Below are 25,449 nucleotides of genomic sequence, written 5' to 3' on the forward strand. Positions count from 1 at the left end.
TAAACACTTATCCCAGGCTCTATATAAATACAGCGTGCACCCTGTGCTTCATTGTGTACTTGGTTTAATTGTATTTCAACGGAATTATCCCCCACTGACTTTCAATGCATAGCCAATTTTAGCCCCATTCTGGATTTTAAAAAATTTCTATTTGACTTGGGAACCACTGTTTTTTTTTCTTTTCTTTTTTCTTTTCTTTCTCTCTCTCTCTTTTTTAAACCACATAGTCCTCTGTAAGCAAACCACCATTATTTCTAAGAAGAGTTTTCCCTAAATTGCAATCCACATAGGAAGGCCCCATAACACGCATTCCTGTGGTGTGACCAGGCCCTGCTGTCCCCTCGCTGGGTAGCCTTGGGAGTCAAAACCCGCTCTGGTCCATCCCCTCCATCATCTCAGTCCCTGGGGGCTCTGACAAACACTATCGAAATTTTTTTCTCCACACTAGATATTTGTGGTGGACTGAATGTTTGTGTCCCCTGAAATTCCTATGTTGAAACACTAATGCCAAGTGTGGCTGTACTGGAAGTACAGTTAAATGAAATCATAACAGTGAGGACTGATCCCATAATATTGTGTCCTTATGAGAAGAGACACCAGAGGGGCTGAACTCTCTCTTCCCCGATCCCACACAAACCTCCAGGAAAGACCATGTGAGCTTACTGTGAAAAGATGGCCCAGCCCAAGGAGAGAGCCCTCAGCAGACACCAAACTGCCGGCACCTTGATCTCGGACTTCCATCCTCCAGAAATGTGCAAAATAAATTTCTGTTGCTTGAGCCACCCAGTCTATGTATTTTGTTATAGCAACTTTAACAAACTAATACAATGTTACATCAAAGCTCATCATTGAAGCAGATGATAGTGGAGGGGACGAACAGCCCAGCTGGTACCCCCAGCCCCAGAAAACCCAGTGCCACTTCTGCAGAACCCCAGGGTTGTACAAAACCCAATTTAAAAGTCATCAAATTTGGCTTCTAAGATTCCTCCCACTCTAAGATCCATTGACTCTAGAATATATTTATTTTGCAAAGAAATGTAAGGACAGTAGAATATTATCACCTACTTCGTCTTCTCTCTGGGAAAGATGGCTCTGCCTATTGCCAAATGGACTTGACATCACAAATAAAGTAGCAAGTTGTAACCAAGGTAAAGCACCGGCCCCTTCCCTAGACCTTCACTGGCACAATTTTCCTGGGGAGGGAGAAGGCTGTGCATTTGATTGGCTGGCAAAAAAGTATATACCAATTAGATATTACCTGAACTGTACAGTATCTGTATTCCTCTCCCCGCCACACCTTTTTTTTTTTTTTTTTTTTTTTTTTGAGACCAAGATTCACTCTTGTTGCCCAGGCTGGAGAGCAATGGTGCAATCTCAGCTCACTGCAACCTCTGTCTCTCAGGTGCAAGTGATTCTCCTGACTCAGTTTCCTGAGTAGCTGAGATTACAGGCATCTGCCACCAAGCCTGGCTAATTTGATATTTTCAGTAGAGACCAGGTTTCTTCATACTGGTCAGGCTGGTCTCGAACTCTTGACTTCAGAGGCCTGCCTCAGCCTCCCAAAGTGCTGGGATTACAGGCATGAGCCACTGTGCCCAGCCTATATTTTCTCTTAAAGGGAAAAGGGATTCTGCAAATTTTCTACGTAGATAAATAAATTCATTGGCAGCCGGGCATGGTGGCTCACACCTGTAACTCCAGCACTTTGGGAGGCTGAGGCAGGCAGATCACAAGGACAAGAGATAGAGACCACTCCAGCCAACATGGTGAAACCCAGTCTCTACTAAAAATACAAAAATTAGCTGGGCGTGGTGGTGCACGCCTGTAATCATAGCTACTTAGGAGTCTGAGGCAGGAGAATTGCTTGCACCCGGGAGGTGGAGTTTGCTGTGAGCCAAGATTGTGCCATTGCACTCCAGCCTGGTAACAGAGGGAGACACCATGTCAAAACAAACAAACAAACAAACAAACAAATTCATTGGCAAAGAGGTTGGTCTAATTTATTCATATCTTTCTTTTTGCCACAAAATTAATAGAATTTCTGCTGTTCCCCCTGTCGGGGATACCCCAGTCCAATTCTCTCAAATACAAGCTCACTTTCCTTCCCACCACAACGGCATCTCTTCTTGTGTTTCCCATCTATGTAAATGTTACTACTATCTGTCCTGTCATCTAAGGTAAAAGAAGAGTGAAGGAGGGAAAAGCAGAGATCTGACATGCATAAACACTCACTGGGGCCCACAGAACGTGAGGGTGGAGCAGTGCTCAGCAGGTACCACGAGGTGGCAGTGCCCTCTCAATGATCGATGCATCCTGAGCTGCCAGCCCTGATGGTAGTGCCTCTCTGCAGAGCTAGGGGTCTCCTGGCAAGGCTGCTTGGGTGGATAATGGATTCCTGAAGGATTTATGACACGCTTTCCTTTGCCTGCTCATGGTACAGAAGCCTGATGCTTAGCTGTTTCTACCTCAAATGATGACATGATTCCACATCTTTTCTAAAGGAAACAGAATGTCATGCCCATTGGCCAGAGGAGTCTTTGATGGCCCCGTGGAATCAGTCCCTTTTCTCTGCCTATAGAACAGCCATTGACTTTCTAGCCAAATGGAGGCCTCCAGAGCCCCGCACACCACAGCATTTCTATGAGAGATCTGGGTCTGGGTTTTGTCTTTGTCTGACTGATAAGTCAGAGCAGTCCCTGGATTTCTCCTACCTGGGGTTGTTCACCTGAAAAGTGATGATGATTTCCCCTGATGCTGCAATCACAGGTGGAAGCACACTGAACACTGTGGGGTGTGGGGCAAGAGGGTCCAGAGAAGCTGCCCACACCTCAGGCAGATGCAGAATAAATGACATTTGGCAATTGTGAGCAGTGTTTCTAAGGTAACGAGGCCTCAAAAAGCCCTGGATGAAGGCCAGAGACATAATCCTTAAGTCTTCCCTCTGTTCTTGGTTGAGGGAACTTGCTGCACCACTCTTAAGCTGCTCCTTGGCCCAACACCACACACCTGCTCTTCCCTCCCTCCACCTGGCAGCTCTCACAATGGCCTCCATTGTCCCCTGCACAGCATCCTCAGCTCAGCTGCCCTGCCCTCTGCAGCTGTCCAACACATGCACCGCCTTCGCCTTCTAGATCACAGCCAGCTTGGCAGATTGGAAAGGGCTCAGCTTTGGGTGTTGGAAAGCCCTGGGCATGAATCCAGGATTTATCGTTTATTCAATGTGACAAAGATTCTCTGCTGAACCAAACTTGAGCCAGGCTCTTGAACCTTCTCCTACGCCCATCTATGCACTTACTTGTAACACCCAGTTATAGTAAAGAACACTATTAAGTTAGTTTAGCAAGAATCATCAGCCCCTCAATATCTGATCATGTTTCTCAGTCTGCCCCATCCACCAGGTGATCTCTGATCACCCTGGCCTGTCTTCAGCAAGAATCTTGTTTGATAGGTTTAGCCAGAATCCCCTTTATTCTTGATGTTTTATCCTAGTAAATTTCCATTCAGCAAACCACACCCTGCTCCTGGGCTATTACTTCCCACTTGTCCATCTCTCTCGCCCAATGCAACATTCCATTGCAGCTGTCCCTCCACCTACAGCAATGGTCCTGAATAAAGTCTTTACCATGTTTTGACGAGTGTTTTTGAATAGTGTTTTTTAACAAATATTTAAAAAAGTTTGAACAAATTTCTTATATCTGAGTTTGTTCCACATCCACAAAAATGGACCCATTTGGGTGGCATACTTTAAAGCACATGGTACACGGTAGGTGTTCAATCGATACTGGATACATTCCATCAGGGACTTCATCATCTACTCTCACTCAAGAAAAGGGTGTGTAGGAGAATTATCATAATTGACTGGCAATTACACACCACAAGTGTCCCAACTATTCCCTCATTTAATCCGCGCAACATTCTCGAAATCACAGTTCTCAACTGTGTTTGCACATTTGAATCACCTGGGGCCTGGTGACTCAGTGTGTTGTCCCTGCACCAGAAGCCCCAACCTCATTTAGGAGTTTGTTAGAAATGTCTCAGGGTTGGGCGTGGTGGCTCATGCCTGTAATCCCAGCACTTTGGGAGGCTGAGGTGGGAGATCATTTGAGTCCAAGAGCTCAAGACCAGCCTAGGCAACACAGCAGGGCCTTGTCTCTGTAAATACACACATACACACATACATACATACACATATACATAATGCATACGTACATAAAATACAATAATTAAAAAAGAAATGTTTTGGGCCCTCAGGTCTCAGGGCCCAGCTCAGAACTCCTTAATCCAAATCCTTATTTTAACAACTCCCCAGAGGTGCTTTGTGCGCATCTTAAAACTTGTGAAGCACCAGAGAGCCTTACAGTTATAGCTGTCTAGGTCCCTGGTACAGAGATTCTGATGTAATAGGTTTAAAAGGCTTTTTAAGCTCCCAGGTGATTCTAATATGCAGCCATGAGTGAGAAACACCGCTTTTGGGAGATGGTATGAACAGTTCTGTTTCATGAAGAGTGATTTAGCTGAGCTTTACTCTGAGTTATCTCTGAGGCCATTGTTTGCTGTTTTATATGAATATGTATTTCTCTCTAGACATTCATTCCTCTCTACTTGCTCTTGTTCTATGGCTTGCTCTCATCTTTCTCTTACTAGTCCCTCCAAATTCCAAAGACCATAGGACAGCAGGAGAGCCTCAGCCCAAGTCTTCATTTTATCATCATGATATCATCGACAAGATAATAGGACCAGGGTTTTTAGTGGAGACATTAAAGCATAAGAGGCTAAAAATACTGCTTAAGGTCGTACAGTAAATGAGAAAGCTTGTTTTCTGCCACCGGGCACAGGGATTTTTGGTTATCAATGCAGGCAGTGCAATCTAGGACGCTGTAGGGAGCATGTCTCAAACTCTTAGGTGCACACAAATCATCTGGGATCTTGTTAAACACAGACTCTGCTTCAGTAGGCCTGAGTAGGGATCAACGCTGCGTTTCCTCTTCTTCTTTTTTTTTTTTTTTTTTGAGATGGAGTCTCACTCTGTTGCCAGGCTGGAGTGTAATGGCACGATCTCTGCTCACTGCAACCTCCACCTCCTAGGTTCAAGCAATTTGCCTTGCCTCAGCCTCCCAAGTAGCTGAGACTACAGGCGTGTTTTACCATGCCCACCTATTTTTTATATTTTTAGCAGAGACAGGGTTTCACACCATGTTAGCGAGGATGGTCTTGATCTCCTGACCTCATGATCCACCTGCCCTGGCCTCCCAAAGTATTGGGATGCCCAGGCGTGCATTTCTGACAAACTCCCAAATAAATCAATGTTACTCAAGTTGCAATGTGTTCAGCCAAAGCAACAGATTATGATCCTAGCTGCCCCTCTGTCACTTCCCAGCCTCTGACTGGGTGTTCATTGTCTCTGACCTGCCAGATGATTCAGATCAATGTTTCAAGTTGTGTCATTGGACTCAGCTCTGAAAACCTCCATGCCAGGCCTAAAGTGCCACTTGGGGGCACTCTGGGTGCCCCTCCCTCTGGCATTATCTGTTGCAGAGCAGCTGTTGGGTGTTCAACATTCAACGACAATTCAACAAATATTTAGTGAGCTTACCTATAAGTCAGGGACAAAGTTTAAACGAGACGGATATGGTCCTCATGAGGGGCTTACATTGTACTGACAATAAACAAATAAATGTATAAAAGAGATCGTTACAAATTGTGATAAGCACTTTGGAGGACATAAACTAGGGATCAGATAGGGAAGCTGGGAGAGGTGGTCAGGAAAGACTTCTCTGAGGAGGTGATATTTGAGCTGTAACTTGAAGGATAAGAATAAAGCAGTCGGGTGAGGGCAAGAGGGAAATATTTCAGGCAGGGGGAACAGCAACTGGAAAGGGCATGGCTGTTCAAGGACCATGAAGAGGTATGAGGCTGGGGCAGAGAGCCCAAAGAGAAGCAACAGGAGTCTCAGGGGCCATGTCCATCCAGTAGGACTGGCGGGGACAGGGAAGGAGAAGAGTGAGTTTTATTTTAAGAGCAAATGAAAATCTTTGAAAGGTTTTTATCAAGAAAGTAACCAGATCTGGTTTCCATTTTTAACTGATCTCTCTGGCTGCTGTTTGGGGGCTACACTGAACAGCAGAGGCTGGAAAGTGAAGTAGGGATTTTTACAATAGTCCAGAAGTCCAGACCAAAGATGCTGCTGCCTTGAACTAGATGGTGGTGATGGTAACAGTGAGATATGGACAGATTTGGTGTATAGTTTTGAAAACAGGTATTACATGACTTGCTAGAGGTTTAAGTAAGTTTATCAGTCTGGGTGCTTTTGATTTCAGGTAACAGAAAATCTAAATATTAACTGTGTTTGAAAAATAAGCACAACTTACAGACTCACACAAATGAAAAGTGGAAGAGTGGAGGCTTCAGGCAAGGTTTGATCAGGACTCCAGTTCTATTTTTCTGATTCTCAGGTCTACCCTTTCTGTCTCCCACTCCCTATGTGTCCATTTATCCTTATGCTAACTTTATTAATAACTGCAAGATGGCTCCAAGAACATATACAGACATGACTGTGAGTTGGTTCTGTTCACATATAGGAGGAATAGAAGGAAGCAAGCACCATTCTAAACAACCATAAAACAAAAATCTTGAGTTGTGGCTGGATTGGACCACTTTTTTTTTTAGACGTAGTCTCGCTTTGTCACTCAGGCTGGAGTGCAGTGGCATGATCTCAGCTCACTGCAACCTCCGCCTCCTGGGTTTAAGCAATTCTCCTGCCTCAGCCTCTTGAGTAGCTGGGATTACAGATGCCTGCTACCATGCCAGCTAATTTTTGTATTTTTAGCAGAGACTGGGTTTCACCATGTTGGCCAGGCTGGTCTCAAACTCCTGACCTTGTGATCTGTCCACCTCAGCCTCCCAAAGTTCTGGGATTACAGGCATGGGCCACCTCAACCGGCCAGTTGGATGACTTCTAAACAAATCCCTGTTTCCAGGAGAATTAACAAGATAGTTGGCTTAATACTCCCATCAATCCCCAGTTGCCAATGGATTGATTAGCTTAGCTTCGATGGGAGTTACTGGAAACAATCACCGTAGATAAGGGAGTGACATTATTTTGATTAACTTGGACCAATAAAGGTAGGAATGTAGTCAGTCCTACACAAATGACATAGTTGCTGAGTAGTGGGGGAGGGCAGAATGGATGCTGAAGAGAAAATTCCTATTTCCATGTGTAAATGAGGTGAGGTTTGAGGACATGGGAGTACATAAGGATGGTACCTAGGGTTTTGGAGGTGCCATATACCAAGATGAGAAAGACAAACCAGGCTTGGGGGAGAGTAAATACAGATGTCGCTTAGATCCTCAGGTATTTGAGTCTAGGGAGCATCCTCAGGTATTTGAGTCTAGGGAAATATGAGCAAGAGCTGAAGGGAGTTGTCCTGGGTGGAGTCACCCACATCACATGGCATCCTCTAGGTGTAGGACAGAGTGACAAACTTTCAGCCACTAACACAGTCTCTCCCTGACAGCTCAGGAGTCAGAAGAAAAACCCTGTGATGACAGGGTTAGAACTAGTGATTCTCTAAACCAAATAAAGCCATGAGCATCAATATTCTGCTACTAAAGGAATAAATGAAGATCTAAATGAATACATTACAATTAAACATCTTTTTCATGTCTTTTGTTTGAGCAATCCTCAGAACAATGAAAGAAAAGTAGCAGGAAGAGAATTTAGAATCCCATTTTTCAGATGAAGAAGCTGAGATGTGCACAGGTTACGTGGTACCTCAGATCCATCAGAGCCTGAGTTTGAAATTTGTCCTCTTGATCCTAAATCTAGTCCCCATGCCCTGCAGATCCAAACATCTATGATCAGATAAATCTGTTCCTGGAGACAATATATCTATAACCAAAGATACTCTGTGACTCAAGTCAGCACATGGTAAGACTTTTTCAGATGCTGTGGAAAGTGACTTAACAGGGAGGCAGCAGGTGAGACATAAAGAACCTTGGTCTCCTGGTGAGAAAAGACACCTACTTTGGAGTTCCAGCTTTACTGCTCCCATCCTGTGTGACTCTGGGTGAGCCATTGAATTTTTCTGGACTGCATTTTCATTTATGATACGTTGGATTAGATCAGTTATTCTCAAACTTAAAAAAAATAAAAATAAAAACTGAAGCAATCCTTAGGTCACTGGTTGAATTCCAACTGGAAGAAGGTGCCTTACACTTTGGCCGGGCGTGGTGGTTCACACCTGCAATCCCAGCACTTTGGGAGGCAGAGGCAGGCAGATCACTTGAGGTCAGGAGTTCAAGACCAGCCTAGCCAACATGATAAAAACCCATCTCCATCAAAAATACAAAAATTAGATGGGAATGGCGTGTGTGACTGTAATTCCAGCTACTTGGGAAGCTGAGGCCGGAGAATCACTTGAATCTGGGAGGTGGAGGTTGCAGTGAGCCAAGATCGTGTCACTGCATTCCAGTCTGGGCAACAAAGTAAGACTTCATCACACTCCACAGAAATAAAATAAAATAAAATAAATAAATAAATAAATAAAAGCATTTTCTTTGAGGAAAAGAACACACACACCAGGAAACATAAATAAATCCTAGCATAACTTCTCCTATCAAATGTTTAAGATGGTGAATGGGGATAATCCTCCACCCCCAGGACTATCATCCTGGAAATCTTCAATGCACTCTGCTTTGCTTTCTAGGAGTCTCTGGGTTGCATCTCTTTCTAGGTAAGTCCTGAGATTGTCTGCCTTCTCCCAGTTCTAATGCCCCAACTTCTCCAGGAAAACGGCCTCACAGTCCCTCTCTTCACACCTGGCCAGTGCCACAGGCAGCAGGTGTTCTCTGTTCACAGTGTTGTTACTGCATGATCTCCATGGATAGAGCACCTGTTGTTCAGCCTACCTGGGTTTAAAGAAGGTCTTTGTATGGCCGGGCGCGGTGGCTCACGCCTGTAATCCTAGCACTTTGGGAGGCCGAGGCGGGTGGATCGCAAGGTCAAGAGATTGAGACCATCCTGGTCAACATGGTGAAACCCCGTCTCTACTAAAAATACAAAAAATTAGCTGGGCATGGTGGCGCCTGCCTGTAATCCCAGCTACTCAGGAGGCTGAGGCAGAAGAATTGCCTGAACCCAGGAGGCGGAGGCTGCGGTGAGCCGAGATCGCGCCATTGCACTCCAGCCTGGGTAACAAGGGCGAAACTCCGTCTCAAAAAAAAAAAAAAAAAAAAAAGAAGGCCTTTGTAGAAGCTCAGGCATTAGAAAGCTACAGACACCATTGTTTATCAGTTGCTGTTAGCAGGTGTGTTTGCCAACCCTTGCTCGAGTTAAACAGGGAGGGATTAAAAAACTCCTTGAAGTTAGGGAGGCACAAAGAATAAACACTCATAATTATGAAATATCAGAATCTAACCTTTAATTATGAGCTTTCTATGTGTCAACATATCCAAGCCTCTGAACAATATTAAGATTAAAATATTAGGATCTAAAGTTTTATTATCTGCATTACATATGTGAAAATACTGAAGTTAAATTTATAAAACTCTAGCAGAAAACATAGGCATAAACCTTAATGATCTTGGCTTAGGCAATGGTTGCTTACATACAATAACAAAAGCACAAGCCAAACATAGTAGAAATGGCTATACTGGACTTTCTCAAAATTAAGAACATTTGTGCTTCAAAAAATAAGAACATGAAAACAGCCCACAGACTGAAAGAAACATTTGGAAATTATATATCTTATAAGTCACTAGTATCCAGAATATATTTTAAAACTCTTATATTTCAACAGTAAAAGGACAAATAACCAATTTTTTAATGGTCAAAGTAATTTGTATAGATATTTCTCCAAAGAGTTACACAAGGGGCCAATAAGCCCATGAAAATTGCTCAACATCGTTAGTTATTAGAGAAATGCAAATCAAAACCATAATGAGATGCCATTTCGTATCTACTAGAATGGCTGAAATAAAAAAGGGCACAATAATAAGTGTTGGCAAGGATCTGAATGTGCTGCAAACTATGCATTGCTAGTAAGAATGTTAAATCGTACAGCATTTTGGAAAACAATTTGAAAGTTCCTCAAAAAATAAAAAATACAGTTATCTCCTCAGCAATCCTACTTCAAGGTACATACCCAAGAGAATTGAAAACATATTTCTACACAAAATCTTGTGTACCCACTCATAGTAACACTATTTACAATAGACAAAATGTGGAAACAACCCAAATGTCAATCAGTTGATGAATGGATAAGTAAAATGTAATTTATCCATACAAGGAAATATTATTCAGCCATAAAAAAAGAAGTGTTGATACATGCTGCAATATGAACAAACACTGAAAGAAGCCAGACACAAAAGATCACATATTGAATTATTTCATTTATACAAATTGTCCAGAATAGGAAAATTTATAAACAGAAAGTAAGTTAGGGGTTGCCAGGGGCTGGGAGAACAGGAGTTTGAGAGGTGATTGCTACTAGGTATGAGGCCTATTTTGGGGATATTGAAAACATTCTGAAATTAAATAGTGTAATGATTTTATAACTTTATGTATATACTGAAAGCCACTGAATGGTACATTTTAAAATAATGAATTCTATGGTATATAAATATCTTAATAAAATTAATAATTAAGTCATTAAATTAACTAATGGAAAGTACAATGGGAACTCAGAAAAGATGAAACTCAAAAGTAGCAGGAGGGATCCGGAAAGGATTCTCTGAGGAAGTGACACAAGTCCTCCTCTTAACACTGAAGGCCCTGAAGCACAGTATGCGCACAATTATTTTCAAAACTAGTGGCTCAGCAGAGCAGAAAGGTCTTACTTCACATCCTGATACTCCTTCCCAATGCATTCCTCTCCTCTATATAGGCTTTATGTAATAATCACAAAATCCCCCAAGCCCCATCTGTTCACCTATTTTTCAGTAGAAGCTTCTCCTACACCTAAATACATTTTTTATTGTCATTTTTAAATCAATTTCTACAGACATCTTGCACAAAAATTCTCATATTTCTCCCATGTTCAAGTTTGGAGCTGGGTGGGAAAAATTGCCCATGGGGATGTAACAGAATGGGGCTACGAGAGGCTGAATGTCGGGGTGTAAGGGCATTATTCCGTGACTGACTTGTAGCATGGTTTTACCAAGCACTATGCTTCAGCATAACAGAGCCGCAGAAGGAATGCTGGTAAGGATGTCATGGCCCAATGCCAGGATCCATTGGGTGTGTATAGATCTGAGGAGGAGGCAGAAGACAGAAATAACAGGCAGGCAGTGGTGAAAGCCTCCACCTGGATTGATGAAGGACAGATTTGGAAATGGGCAGTGCTGGGAGGAGCGGAATCGTAACTCAAGGTCCTGAAGCAAAGAATGTTCACATTTAGAACAGGAGATGGCTTCCACTCTGGCTTTGTGGACCTTCATATAGCTGAGGTTTGAGAAAATCCCAACCTTTTAGTTGGGGTGTTTTTGAGATAAGGGTAAAGGCACTGATTGAAGGCCATTGGAGCTTAAGTGATAAATGAAAGTTCTGGGAGCGGGGGAAATGACATGGCATGACACTAGACAAGAGACAGGGTCCTGATCACAGAAACCCTTACAGACCAGGCTGAAGATTTGGGGCTGACCCGGTGCAGTGATGTGAGCCTATAATCCAAGCACTTTGGAAGAGCAGGGCAGGAGAATCTCTTGAGCCCAGGAGTTCAAGACCAGCTTGGGCAACACAGCAAGACTCTATCTACAAATAAAAAAATTAAACATTTAGCTGGGCATGGTGGTGCACACCTGTAACCTCAGCACTTTGGGAGGCCAAGGAAGATGGATTGCTTAAGCCCTGGAGTTTGAGGCTGTAGTGAGCTATTATTGTGCTACTGCACTCCAGCCTGGGTAACAGAGGGAGAACTTGTCTCAAAAAAAAAAAAAAAAAAAAAAAAGGGATGGGGGGCTTGATGCTAAGTGTAATTGGAGGTATTGAAAGGGTTTAAGCAGAAGCTGATATAATCCAATTTATATTTTGGCATTCTGGCACAAAGAACAATCCATCCATCCAGGCGGAGTGGATGCAGGGAGTCCAGTTAAGGCTATTTATGGACATCCAGGTGAAAGATGTTGATGGCTTGGACCGTGGTGGCAGCAGTAGAAATGGAGAAAAGAGCAACAGAAGGTGACTGGGCTTATGGGGAAAGGTAATGGGTTCTGTCTGGGACTGTTATGGTTGACGTATCTTTGTGACAGCCAAGTGGAGATTTAGAGAAGCCAATTGGATATGAGATTTTGCAGCTCAGAGAAGTCTCGGTGGGGGTATCGATGTGTAAGTCTTTGCTACGGAACTGATAACTGAAGCAATGGTGGTGGATGAGGTTTCCTAGGGAGAGGTTTTAGATGAAGGAGAGAAAAGAGCCTGACAGAGCCTTGAGGAATCCACTATACTTAATGGCCTGGTGGGGAGGAAGAGTCTGCAAAGGGGACAAGAATGAGTATCCAGAGCACCAGGAAAAAAGCCTGCAGTGGGGGTGTCCCAAAGTAGAAGGAAGAGGGTATTTCAAGGAAAAAAAATTGCCAAGTAAAGTATGGGTGGACAGATGCCCACTGGATTTGGTGACTCGGTGGCCTTTAATGACCTGAGCAAGAGCTGTTTCAGTCAGGAGAAGAGAATAGAAGCCAGACTGGAAATACAAGTGCTTGTTTTGCCAGGCATGGAGGCACACACCTGTAATTCCAGCACTTGGGCTGAGGCAGAAGGATCATTTGAGAGCAGGAGTTTGAGACCAGCCTAAGCAACAGAGTAAGACACTGCTTCTATTTAAAAAAAAAAAATTTAGTAGAAATAAAGTGTTTGTTTTGAGAAATTTTGACTGAGATAGAAGAGAGAGACACAATAACACAAGAGAGGGGAAGTCCTGTGTGCTTTTGTTTAACAAAATGAAACTTGAGCCGGTTTAAATGTTCGTGGGAAAGGTCAGTTGAGGAGTAATTGAATATACAGGAAAGATAAGCAATCATTAGTGGCCTAGGGTTTAGAGAAGAGGAAGCGGGGAGGACCCCATGCAGCAGGAGAGAAAGGTTGAAGGGGGCACATTTGGATTCATTTGTGGGATTGGTGTTAGAAATTTGAGGAAATTCCCATTTGATGACTTCAGTTTTCTTTGAGTAGAGAAAAATCTGCTGTTAGCAAAGCAGGATATAAGATGGTCGGAAGGTTGAAAGAATGAAGCTTAAAATAATAGTTGAATTTCAGGGAAGAGAATTGCAGATGCCATAAAAGTACATGAAGCGATGTTCGACATCATTTGGCATTAGAGAAATGCAAATTAAAATCACAATGAGATAACTGCTTCCAAGGAAACGAAATAGAGGCACTCTTCTCTATTCTTCCTGTTAAGTGCCACTGAAAACCCTCGACATTTTATATATAAAACAAACATAGGAAACTGAAAGTTGCAGAGAAGGAAATATTGCCGAGAGCTCTCCAGACGGAAGAATGACACAGTGGTGAGTTCTCTGGGTTTTCTTTTTGCCTCATTTATCACAGTTTTAAAACTAAAGAAGCCAGGGGCTCAGTCAAGATAATTCATGCAGATCAAAAAAAGAAAAAAAAAAAATACAGCCCCAATAAAGGCCTGATGCGTTTAGCCAAATAATCTGGAAAGGGGCAGCCTAGCAAGGCAGAAAACTTTTAGACAATAACTTTCCCACTCCAGCAAAACACCATGAAAAAGACCATGGCCCCTATCACCACCAGCCCAGGTGAGGTTGAACATGGAGCCTAGACTTCCACTCTGCCAGGACTGTAAAAAGGCATCAAAGACCTCTTTTGAGTCAGGTAAGTCCAAGTAGGGATCTGAGAATTTTATTCTCAACATCCAGTAATGAGGCCACTCCTAATTGTCAGTGGAGACCACATGGGCAGCCTGGACTTCCACATCTACCTGGCAGTAAGGAGGGGCCTCCCCCGACCTCAGATGTCAACAGAGGCTAGGTGGAGAACCTAGACTTCTACTTCCACTTGGAAGTAACAAGGAGGTGACCCCTCCTTCCTTTGCCAGAGAAGTGCCAGGGTATGCCAGCTAAAACAGAAAGTTTAAAGAAGACCCACAGGTTCATATTATAGGAAAATATCCAGATTTCAAGTAAAAATTACTGATCACACAAAGAACCAGGGAGATCTCAAACTAGATGAAAAATAAAAAGACAATTATAGAGGCCACCACTAATATAAGAAAGAGGTTAGGATTATCTGACAAAGACTTTAAAGCAGCCATGATAAATAAATAAATAAATAATAAATAAATAAATTGTGTGTGTGTGTGTGTGTGTCTGTGTGTGTTTTGAGGCAGACTCTTGCTCTTCTGTCCAGGCTAGAGTGCAGTGGCCTGGTCTTGGCTCACTGCAGCCTCCACCTCCCAGGTTCAAGCAATTCTCGTGCCTCAGCCTCCTGAATAGCTGTGATTACGGTCACATACCACCACGCGTGGCTAATTTTTTGTATTTTTAGTACAGACAGGGTTTCTCCATGTTGGCCAGGCTGGTCTCAAACTTATGGCCTCAAGCAATCCACCTGCCTCCCAAAGCGTTGGCATTACAGGCGTGAGCCGCCGCGCCCAGCCAATATTTTAACAATTGGAACATGCATGAAACAAATGAAAATAATTAGAAAAACTCATCTAATAAATAGATGATGTAAAGAAAAAACCCTGGGCCCCACTTCACCTCCCCGTGCGGGTGGCCGAGGCGTAGCGCCGCGACCCGGGTACCCCTGCGAACCTGGCGCTGCCAGCAGCGCGGAGCCTGCGGGCCGTGCTCTGCACCCTGCGCGCGGTCCCGTCACCCGCCGCGTCCTGCCCGCCGAGGCCCTGGCAGCTGGGGGCGGGCGCCGTCCGGAAGCTGCGCACGGGACCCGCTCTGCTTTCGGTGCGTAAATTCACAGAGAAACATGAACGGATAACAACAGAAAATGGTATCGGAACAGTGGGAATCAGCAATTTTGCACAGGAAGCGTTGGGAGATGTTGTTTACTGTAGTCTGCCTGAAGTTGGGACAAAATTGAATAAACAAGATGAATTTGGTGCTTTGGAGTGTGAAAGCTGCTACTGAACTTTATTCTCCTTTATCAGGAGAAGTCACTGAAATTAATGAAGCTCTTGCAGAAAATCCAGGACTTGTAAACAAATCTTGTTATGAAGATGGTTGGCTGATTAAGATGACACTGAGTAACCCTTCAGAACTAGATGAACTTATGAGTGAAGAAGCGTATGAGAAATACATAAAATCTGTTGAGTGAAAATGGAACCGCTAAATAAACCAGCATGATTTAACGCAACCCAGCAGAGTTGTCTTAAATTAGTGGTGGGTAGAAGACTTAGAATAGCAACTTTTAGCATTACTGATGCGGAAAAAAACTACTGTTGACCCTGCTAATGAAAGAATGCCCTTTAACTTTCTAATGATTATACGTAAACATAATATATGTCTTTTTCACAATATCCTATGATTTTTAGACTGGGCTTTAGTATTCAGAATTCATGAAATTATCCATGTTGAAAACTAGTTATAAAAATTACATAATTCAGAGATAACGTTGTTATTCTTAAGCCTTATATGATATTGTAACTTGTGTACATCCATATGTGGATTTGGGGTGAAATACTTAATGATCTGTCCGCTGGAAATAACTGGGAGTGAAGGAGTTTTTGTTGCTTGTACAGTGTCAGATGAAGAACAACACTATCTTAATTTTGCAATACATTGCATTTGCTGGCGCTATTTTTATACAGTGAAGCAACAGCTTTGCAGCGAAATAATAAAATACCTCTTCATTTAAAAAAAAGAAAAAACTCTGAATGGGCTCGACAGCAGAATAGAGGGGAGATAAGAAACACTGAACAAAATAAAGCAGGTGCAGCTATGCTAATATCAGGTAAAGTGGATGTCAGAGCAAAGAAAATTGCCAAGGAGAGAAGAGCACCCTATATATGATAAAGTGCAAATCCTTCAAGAAGACTTAATAATTCTGTATGTACCAAATACCAGAGCTGAAAAATATGTGGAGCAAAAACTGATAGAATGGAAAGCAGAAGTAAACAATGGAAACTTCAACAACTTCTCAATCATTGTGAGAACAACTGGGCAGAAAATAAGCCAGGATGTACAAGAACTAAATATGACATCAAGGAATAGTATATAATCAACATTTATAGAATGCTCCACTCACCAGCAACAGAATACACATACTTTTCAAATGCCCACAGAACATGTACCAAGATAGGTAATATGTTGTGTCACAGAGTTCAGTGACATGATCTCAGCTCACTGCAACCTCTGCCTCCCAAGTCAAGCAAATTTCCTGCCTCAGCCTTCCTAGTAGCTGGGATTATAGGCATGTGCCACTACACCCACTAATCTTTGTATTTTTAGTAGAGACAGGGTTTCACTATGTTGGCCAGGCTGGTCTTGGCCTCCCAAAGTGCTGGGATTACAGGTGTGAGCCACCGCACCTGGCCAAGAAATTTAAAATAACTGAAATGATAGAGAGTAGGTTCTGTAATCATAATGAACCAAACTAAAAATCAACAACAGAAAGATAACGGGACAATCTTCCAACACTTGCAAACTAAACAAAATACTTTTAAATGATTCATGAGTGAAAGGGAAAACACCAATAAAAATTTTAAACATGCATTTAACTGAATGAAAATTTAAAAATGTAACATAAAAATGTATGAGACACAGCTATAGTAGTGCTGAGAAGGAAATTGATAGCACTAAATACATTCATTAGAAAAGAGAAGAGATTTCAACTCAATTATCTAAGTCCCACTTCAAGAATCTATAAAAGAAGAGCAAAATAAACCCAGAACAAGCAGAATAGAGATAATAACAAAGATAACAACAAAATTGGCTGGATGCAGTGGCTCATGCCTGTAATCCCAGCACTTTGGGAGGCCAAAGTGGGTGGAGGACCTGAGGGCAGGAGTTCAAGACCAGCCTGGCCAGCATGGTGAAACCCCACCTCAACTAATAATACAAGAAAATTTAGCCAGGCGTGGTGGCGCATACCCATAATCTCAGCTACTCGGAAGGCTGAGGCAGGAGAATCACTTGAACCTGGAAGGTGGAGGTTGCAATGAGCCAAGATCATGCCATTGCACTCCAACCTGGGCAACAAGAGTGAAACTCTGTCTAAAAAAAAAAAAAAAAAAAAAAAAAAAGGTAACAGTGAAATCACTAAAATTGAAAACACAAGACTACAGAAAATCAATAAAACAAAGAGCTTTTTTAAAAAAGGTAATTCACAAAACTCTTGTAAGAATGACAGAGAATAAAATAGAGAAGACAAAAATCTCAAATATCAAGAACAAAACTGGGATAGCTCTACAGATCCTACAGACAGCAAAAGAATAATAAAGAAATACTATAATCTACACTTATAATAAATCTCACAACTTAGATGAAATGGATCAATCCCTCAAAAAAAGCACAAACTACTGCAGTTCACCCAATGTGAAACAGATAATCAAATTAGCCCATTAGCCAGGTGCGGTGGCGAGCACATGTAATCCCAGCTGCTAGGGAAGCTGAGGCACAAGAATCATTTGAACCCAGGAGGTGGAGATTGCAGTGACCTCAGATCATATTGCTACACTCCAGCAACGGTTACAGAGTGAGATTTCATCTCAAAAAAATAAAAATAAAAAAATAAATAGCCCAACAACTATTAAGTAAATTAAATGTATAATTTCCAAACTCTTAAAAAAGAAATTCCAGACTCAGATGATTTTATTAAAGAATTTCATCAAATGTTTAAAGAAGAATAAATATTCATTCTATGCAACCTGTCTAGAAAATGGAAGCCATAGGAAACACTTCTCAATTTCATTTTATGAAGTTATTATTAACCTGATACCCAAACTAGATATGACAAGAAAATAAAACTACAGACGAGTATCTCTCATGAGTATAAATGCAAACACTCTTAACAGAATATTATCAAACAGAAATTAATAATATACAAAAATATTTATATACCATGATCAAATAGGGTTTATTCCCAGGGATCCAAGGCTAATTTTAATATGGGGAAATTAATCATTGTAACCCACCATACAAACATGCTAAAGAATTTAAAATCTCATGATCATATCAATATATATAGAAAAGGTACTTGACAAAATTCAACACCCATTCATAGCAAAAACTCTCGGAAATATAAGAATAGAGGACAACTTTAACTTGATTTAAAAAACTGTAAAAACTTGTAGCTAACATATTTAATGGTGAAAAAACTGAATGCTTTCCTCCTGAGATCAGAAACAAAGCAAGCAGTCTGCTCTCAGCAATCTTATTCAACATAGTGCTAGAATTTCCAGCTAGTGCAATTAAGGCAAGAAAAGGAAATAAAATGCATACAGGTTAGAAAGGAAGAAATCAAACTGCCTCTATTTGCAGAGGACATGATTGTCTGCGTAGGAAGTTCCAAGGTATCTACAAATAAGCTCCCAGAATGAATCCACCATCAACGCAGCCTGCAGGATAAAAAGCAATCTTTCTCTGTATTCTAGCAACACATTGAAACTGAAATTAGAATACAATACCACTTACAATTGCTCAAAGAAAATTAAATACTCAGGTGCAAATATTAAATAACATATACAGGATTTATATACTGAAAACTACACAATGCTGATGAAAGAAATCAAAGAAGATCTGAATATGCAGAAAGACACATCATGTTCATGAATTGCATTATTTAACACTGTTAAGATATTAATTATCCCCAAACTGATATATAGGTAAAAAGCAATGACTTAAAAATCCTAGCAAAATGTTTGTAGCTATAGATTATTCTCAAATTTATAAGAAAGGCAAAAAAGCAAGAATACTTCCAAGTTTTTGGAAAAGAGAAAGAAAAAATCTGCCTATTCAGTTTTAAGACGTAGAGTTACAGTAACCAAGATTGTGTAACTTGGCAGAAGGATAGTCACACGGATCAGTGGAACAGCACAGAGAGCCCAGAAACAAACCCATACAAAAATGCCCAACTGACTTTGACAATGGTGCAGAAGCAATTAAATGGAAGGATAATGTTTCCAACAAATGATGCTGCTGGACATTTACAGGCAAAAACAAACAACAAAGAAAAACCTTGACCTGTGTCCTACATCTTATACAGAAATTAACTAAAAATAGATCATGGATAAAGATATAAAATGTAAAACTATACAGCTTTTAGTAAAAAACTTGGGAGAGAATCTACAGGATAGAGGACCAGGCAGTGTTTTCAGAAGTGATACCAAAAGGATGAGTCATAAAAGGAAAACCTGATAAATTGCTCTTCATCAAATTAAAAACTTTTGATCTGCAAAAAGACTCTGCTATGAGGATGAAAAGACAAACTCCAGAATGGAAGAAAATATCTGGAAACTACATGTCTGACAAAGTGCTTGTGTCTAGAATATATAAAGAACCTCAAGATTCAACAGTTAAAAAAATAATGCAACTCAAAATGGGCAAATATATGTAGAGATAGTGTACTGAAGAGAATATACAGATGGCAAATAAGCACATGAAATAATGTTCAACCTTATTAGCCACTAGGGAAATACAAATTAAAACCAGAGTGAGATAACCTCGCATAGCTATCAAAATGACTAAAATTAAAAACAGGCCACACATGTTGGCTTATACCTGTAATCCCAAAATTTTAGGGGGCTGAGGCTGGAGGATGGCTTGAGCACAGGAGTTTGATACCAGTCTGGGCAACATAGTGAGACCTGTCACTATAAATAAATAGGTAAATAAATAAATAAATAAATGGAGACAACATCAAATGCTAGTGAGAATGTACAGAAACTTCACCACTGACACATTGCTGGTGGGCATGTAAAATGGTACAGCCACTCTGAAAGACAGCTTGGTAGTTTTCTTAAAAACTGAACATGCAACTACCGTATCGGTATTACACCCCTGGGCATTTATTCAGAGAAATGAAGCCTTCTGTTCACACACACACAAAAACTATTTGCAAATGTTGATAACAGCTTTTTTGGTCATAGCCCCCACAGTGGAATAAAGATCGCTGTCCTTTAAAAGGTGAATGATTAAATAAACTGTAGTATGTACATACATGGAATACTATTCAGTAATCAAAAAGAATGAACTATTGATACATACAACAACCTGGATGAATATCCAGACTTAAACCAAGAAAAAAATCCCTGTAACAAAAAGTTACATACTGAGTGAGTTCATTTATATAACATTTGTGAAATGACAACATTTTATAAATGGAAGACGGATTTGGATTTTTCTGGGGTTAGGGATGGGATGGGGTGAGAGGAAGGTGGGGGTGACTATAAAGAAATACATGATGGAGCCTTGTGCTGTTACAGTTGTTGAGTATCTTTATTATGATAAAGAATACATGAACCTACACCAGTGATAAAATTCTATACAATTTACGTACACACATACACACAAAATGAGGACAAGTAAAATGGAAATCTGAATAAGATTAGTGAATTATATCAATGTTAGTATTCTTGTTGTCATATTATGCTATAATTCTGCAAAATATTACCATTGGAGGAAACTGGGAAAACTGTGCAAAGGGCCTCTGTTCTTTTTTCTTTTTCTTTTTTTTTTTTCTTTTTTTTTTTTTTTTTGAGATGGAGTTTCACTCTGTTGCCCTGGCTGGAGTGCAATGGCACAATCTCCGCTCACTGCAACCTCTGCCTCCTGGGTTCAGGCCATTCTCCTGCCCCAGCCTCTGAAGTAGCTAGGACTATAGGCATCTGCCACCATGCCTGGCTAATTTTTGTATTTTTAGTAGAGATGGGGTTTCACCATGTAGGCCAGGCTGGTCTCAAACTCCTGACTTCAAGTGACCCACCCACCTCAGCCTTCTAAAGTGCTGGGATTACAGGCGTGAGCCACCACGCCCAGCCTGGATCTCTGTATTATTTCTTACAGCTGCATCTGAATCTATAATTGTTTTTCCATATATAAGTTAAGAAAATTATAGATTTTGTTTCACATAAAAATATAAGTTGGCTGGAGAGCATAGTAGAAGTTCGGGACAGTAACCATGACCATTTGAGGTAAGTGACCATAGTCCTGTTGTTTCAGTTCTTCTAACAGCTCTTGGCTGCTCAGGTAAGGCCTTGAGAGGAAACTATTTGAGTTCATTCATGGGGTTTTGTTGATAACCGTGAGAAAAAAAAACAAACAAACAAACAGAAAGATAAGGCTGAGGGCCATTAAAGTGACAGTGTTGAGAATCTAGTCTGACTGAGGAGGATAGTGAAGAGAAAGAGGTGATGTTTTGGATGAAAGCAAAAGAGTCAACAGACTAGAAATCCTAATGAAGTGAAAGCACAGAGTGGGGTATGCAGGCTGGTTGGAAAGGAGGAGTCAGAGAGAATGAAATTTTAATTAGACTATGAAGATGGACCATCCTGGAGGGGACCCAGGGTCAAGGATGACTATGGGAGTCATGAGTGAGGTGAAGTGGACAAGGAGTTCACTGGTATTAAGGAGGTCAAGGAAACAGGAGTCACAGATATTGAATGCTGAAGTCATCAGATTTATGGATAGCTGATACAGTGAAGAGCAGGACTTTGCACCAGGAACCTAATGCTTTAGCCTGTGAAGTGGTGTGGTGATTTAGTAACATGCCAACTTGGCTAGGTGGAAGCAGGTTTCTTAGAATCCCTTACCTGTTTGTTTCCAGTTAGGCTTGGCCATGAGAGACAAATTGCAAAGCATGGAGACACATTTTTTTAACACTTGAAAAGTCTATGGGAGGGCACCAGGCAGCTCATGCACCTTGTCACTTATCTGCTGGGCCACCTTGCTGGCATGGGACACAGCCAGGCTTACAGCTGCTCCATCCTCCCCTGAATTTCTACTTCAGTTTCTCCACTTATGGGTAAGATATGTGTTTATCTGCATGAAGAAGGGCACCAGCTTTTGCTACAAGACACTGTATATTTAAAATTGGAGGCAGTGCAATACTAACAGGGGTTCCAGCCCTTCTGTGTACATTTCAGCTCGTGCTTGATGGCTCCAGCTTGTTCCTGCTCTCTTCCACTTTGCAACCATCTTCCCTCTCCTTCCCAGACTGCCCTGAGGACTTCACGGTTCAGCCTCAGATATGAAGATGACAACCCTATAGAGACTATTTAGCCTCTAAGGTGGTTAAATATCTTACCAGCCTATGTAAGGTCAAATCCACCCAGCAGATCACTAGTATATGTCATATCCCAGTGGTTTGCTTCTCTAATTGAACCCTGACTGTTACAGGTAAGAATTTTGACAAGAACATATTAACAGCTTCTAGGGTGAAGAAAGGGAAACTCACTTCAGGTCAATAGATATTACCACTTAGGACCCTTTTGAGACAACCAGTTATGACTCTCTCTACAATATTGCTATCCAGCCCCCATTCCTCACTTTTGTCCTAGTGGTAATAAGGCATTCATTGGTATCTTTCAGAAGTTCAGATACCACTGTCTGAGTTGTTCTTTAATCTGTTTGTCTGGTGATCTCATCACGAATGGCTCAAGTGAGTCTGCCACACCTTGGGCTTGGTGTGATCTTCTACACAAAACACACATTATAGGTGGGCAAGACAATCAATCTAATTAATAAGGAATGTTACATTCAATGCATTTTTATCCCAGGCCCAGCTATCTCAGTTAGAAGAAAAATATGCTTTCTATTTGAGAACACTTGGATTTATGCATTCAATTTGGAGCTTAAAACGAATAAAGATGACAGTTCGTAGGGTCTGCTTTATCCAAATCTTTTTACAAGGTGATGTTGTGTTAACTAGTTACTGTTTTGAGCTCTTCATACTAAAGTTTTGAGTGAAAAACACTATCTGCTAAGTCAGGGAAACAATATTTTTCTGTTTTTAAACTTACTGTACCATTTAAATTATGAAGAAATCAAATCTTAATGATCATAAACATTTTTTGTTGTACAACTGCTTTCCCCTCCCCTTCCTTCACTATACACTGTACTGAAAATGTTTCAAACTGCCTTTAGAGCAGTCATACACATTCTCCTCCAATGTGGACATTAACCCAGCAAGCAGCAGCTTCAGAATTATGCACCTGTGATCAGGCCGATTGGGATAGAGGCATCATCTACCCTTATCTTCTCAGAGCCAATGAAACAAAATTTATTTTCCATATCAGCTTCATTTTTTCCCTTACTCACTGCCCAGAGATTAATTCTTGGTTTCAACCCCACCCCACGAAAAGGCTGTCTATTCAGTCAGAGAGACACAAAGATGGCTTGTGCAAACCAAACAAAAAATACACAAGAGCAATTTATTCTGGTTAATAAGCTGGGAGCAAACATGTAGAGGCTAATTGTATGGTGAGTACAAGAAGAGTTTCTTTTCTGGGGAGTGTATAATGTTGGGGTATACACTGTCATTTGTTTTCTTACCCAACAGCCATCCTTCTTCATTGCTTAGAAAAAAAGCTATGTGCTACAGATATCAGGCAAGTAGCATGGGATGTAGGAGAAAATTATTTGCTGTCAGCCATGAAGGATGAAGGAATCACAATTTCTGTGTACAATCATGGTAGCCAGCTTTCAAGATTCCTCCAACGATTCTCTTCTCCTGCTATTCATGCCCTTGTGTAGTTATCTCTTACACAGAATAGGGCTGATGTGTGAACAGCAGGATATTGTGGAAATGGCAGAATTTGATGTTCATAAAAGACATTGCAGCTTTTACATTTCCCTCTCAGATTATTCACCCTGGAGAAAGCTGCTGCCATATTGTGAAAACACTCAAGTAACCCTCTGTAAAGTCCAGGTGATCAGGACTTGAAGCTTCCTTACAACAGCCACAACGAATTTGCTAACTATGTGAGTGGCACAATTTTGCTCGGGTGACTGGAGGCCCGGTGGCTTTTTGCCTGCTATTTCAAGAGAGATTCCACGCCAAACCACCCAACAGAGCCAACTAAGTCTCTCCCAAATTCCTGGCCCAAAGAAACTATGAGAGGTAATACATATTTACTGTTGTTTAAGCCACTGAATTTCAGAATAATTTGTTAGGCAGAAAAAAATAGCACTAATTATGTTAATTCCCATTTCTCTGTCATGCTATGTATGTAGCCAGAAAACCATAGACTAAAATCCACAGGCATATATGATAGTCCTTGACATTACCTGTGTCTTATTTTAATAATCTGATCTGGTGAGGTACTACTAAGCCGTACCTCCAGAAAAATTTGGAAAGCCCTAAATTGCAGTGTTTGCCTAGTTGTGTGTTGCAAATATTCCCGCTGGTCGACATCATGCTACCAACACAGAGTTGGGAAGAAATGCACACGATTGTCTCCTGCAAGCTCATATGAGCTCCCATGCACCACTCAATTGAGCTCAGAAGAAATAGATTGGGTCAAGTAATCATACCGACCTCTGCCTATTTGGCCAGAAGGATCTTCAGATGCAGTGTAATGTTTTGACAATAGCTGTAGGACCAAATGACCAGGAGCCTAATTTTGCCTCTGCTGTTTTCTGGCTAAGTGACCTCAATAGGTACTGCTTATCACCAATAAGTGTCAGATCCTTCATTTGTAAAATAAGGATGGCAATTTCTGCTCATCAGAGATTTGAGAGAATTAAATGAAAATAATAGCAAAAACAAGAGTTAGGAGTAATTATAATATATAGTAATATATCAGGCCAGAGTTGCTTATATCATTGCTTAATTTAATAATACAGGCAAAGTAGTAGGGACTAAATAAATGCCAATTATCAACGTTGTTATTACCTTTCCCAGCAGGGAGCTTGTCATTCCAACAAACACTGAATCAGAAATTGTTGGAACTGGTCTGTCTCCTATTTTCCAACCTCGATTCATTGTCTTCCTAAGTTGGGCAAAGGCTCCAGTGAAGAGATGTGAAGCTTATGGTACTCACTAGGGGCCAGCCCAGGCTGCCCACAAGACCATGAGCCACCCTGTGACTAAAGGAAGTGAAGAGAAGAGAAAGTAGTTAGGGAATCAAGAAAAGTGTCTTTCAGCACCTTGGCCAGAAGTTGTGCCACAGAATTGGAACAGGGAAACCCAGCGAGCCGGTGCTGTCCTAGTTCTAGTGCTGAATGATCCCACTGGTCCCCTTAGAAGGGCTCTGACTTCAGCCCACCAGCAGCGTGTGTACTCAGCTTTCTACCAAAGTTGGAGATTCCTAGGAACAAGAAGTCTCTTAAAATGAAATGAAACTTGAATCAACCAAGGACTCCTAGGCCTGATATGAGCTATCTTTACACACATATCTTTTTAACAATGAAAAAGAAAAGAATAGGCCAGGCGCGGTGGCTTATCCCAGCACTTTGGGAGTCTGAGACAGGCAGATCACAAGCTCAAGAGATCGAGACCATCCTGGCCAACAAGGTGAAACCCCGTCTCTACTA

The 25,449-nt window shown here is 41.3% G+C and overlaps 1 pseudogene across 1 annotated transcript; it reads left to right on the top strand.

The window, feature by feature from the left end:
- Positions 1-11,146: 11,146 nt before the first annotated feature.
- Positions 11,147-15,680, top strand: LOC116542166 (annotated as a pseudogene). Its single transcript, XR_004265103.1, has 2 exons — positions 11,147-11,200; positions 14,749-15,680. The product of XR_004265103.1 is annotated as a glycine cleavage system H protein, mitochondrial pseudogene (transcript).
- The last annotated feature ends 9,769 nt before the right edge of the window (positions 15,681-25,449 follow it).

This window comes from Sapajus apella, unplaced genomic scaffold (assembly GCF_009761245.1).
Source record: "Sapajus apella isolate SASKATOON/1434 unplaced genomic scaffold, GSC_monkey_1.0 scaffold163, whole genome shotgun sequence".
In the NCBI taxonomy this organism is placed as follows: domain Eukaryota; kingdom Metazoa; phylum Chordata; class Mammalia; order Primates; family Cebidae; genus Sapajus; species Sapajus apella.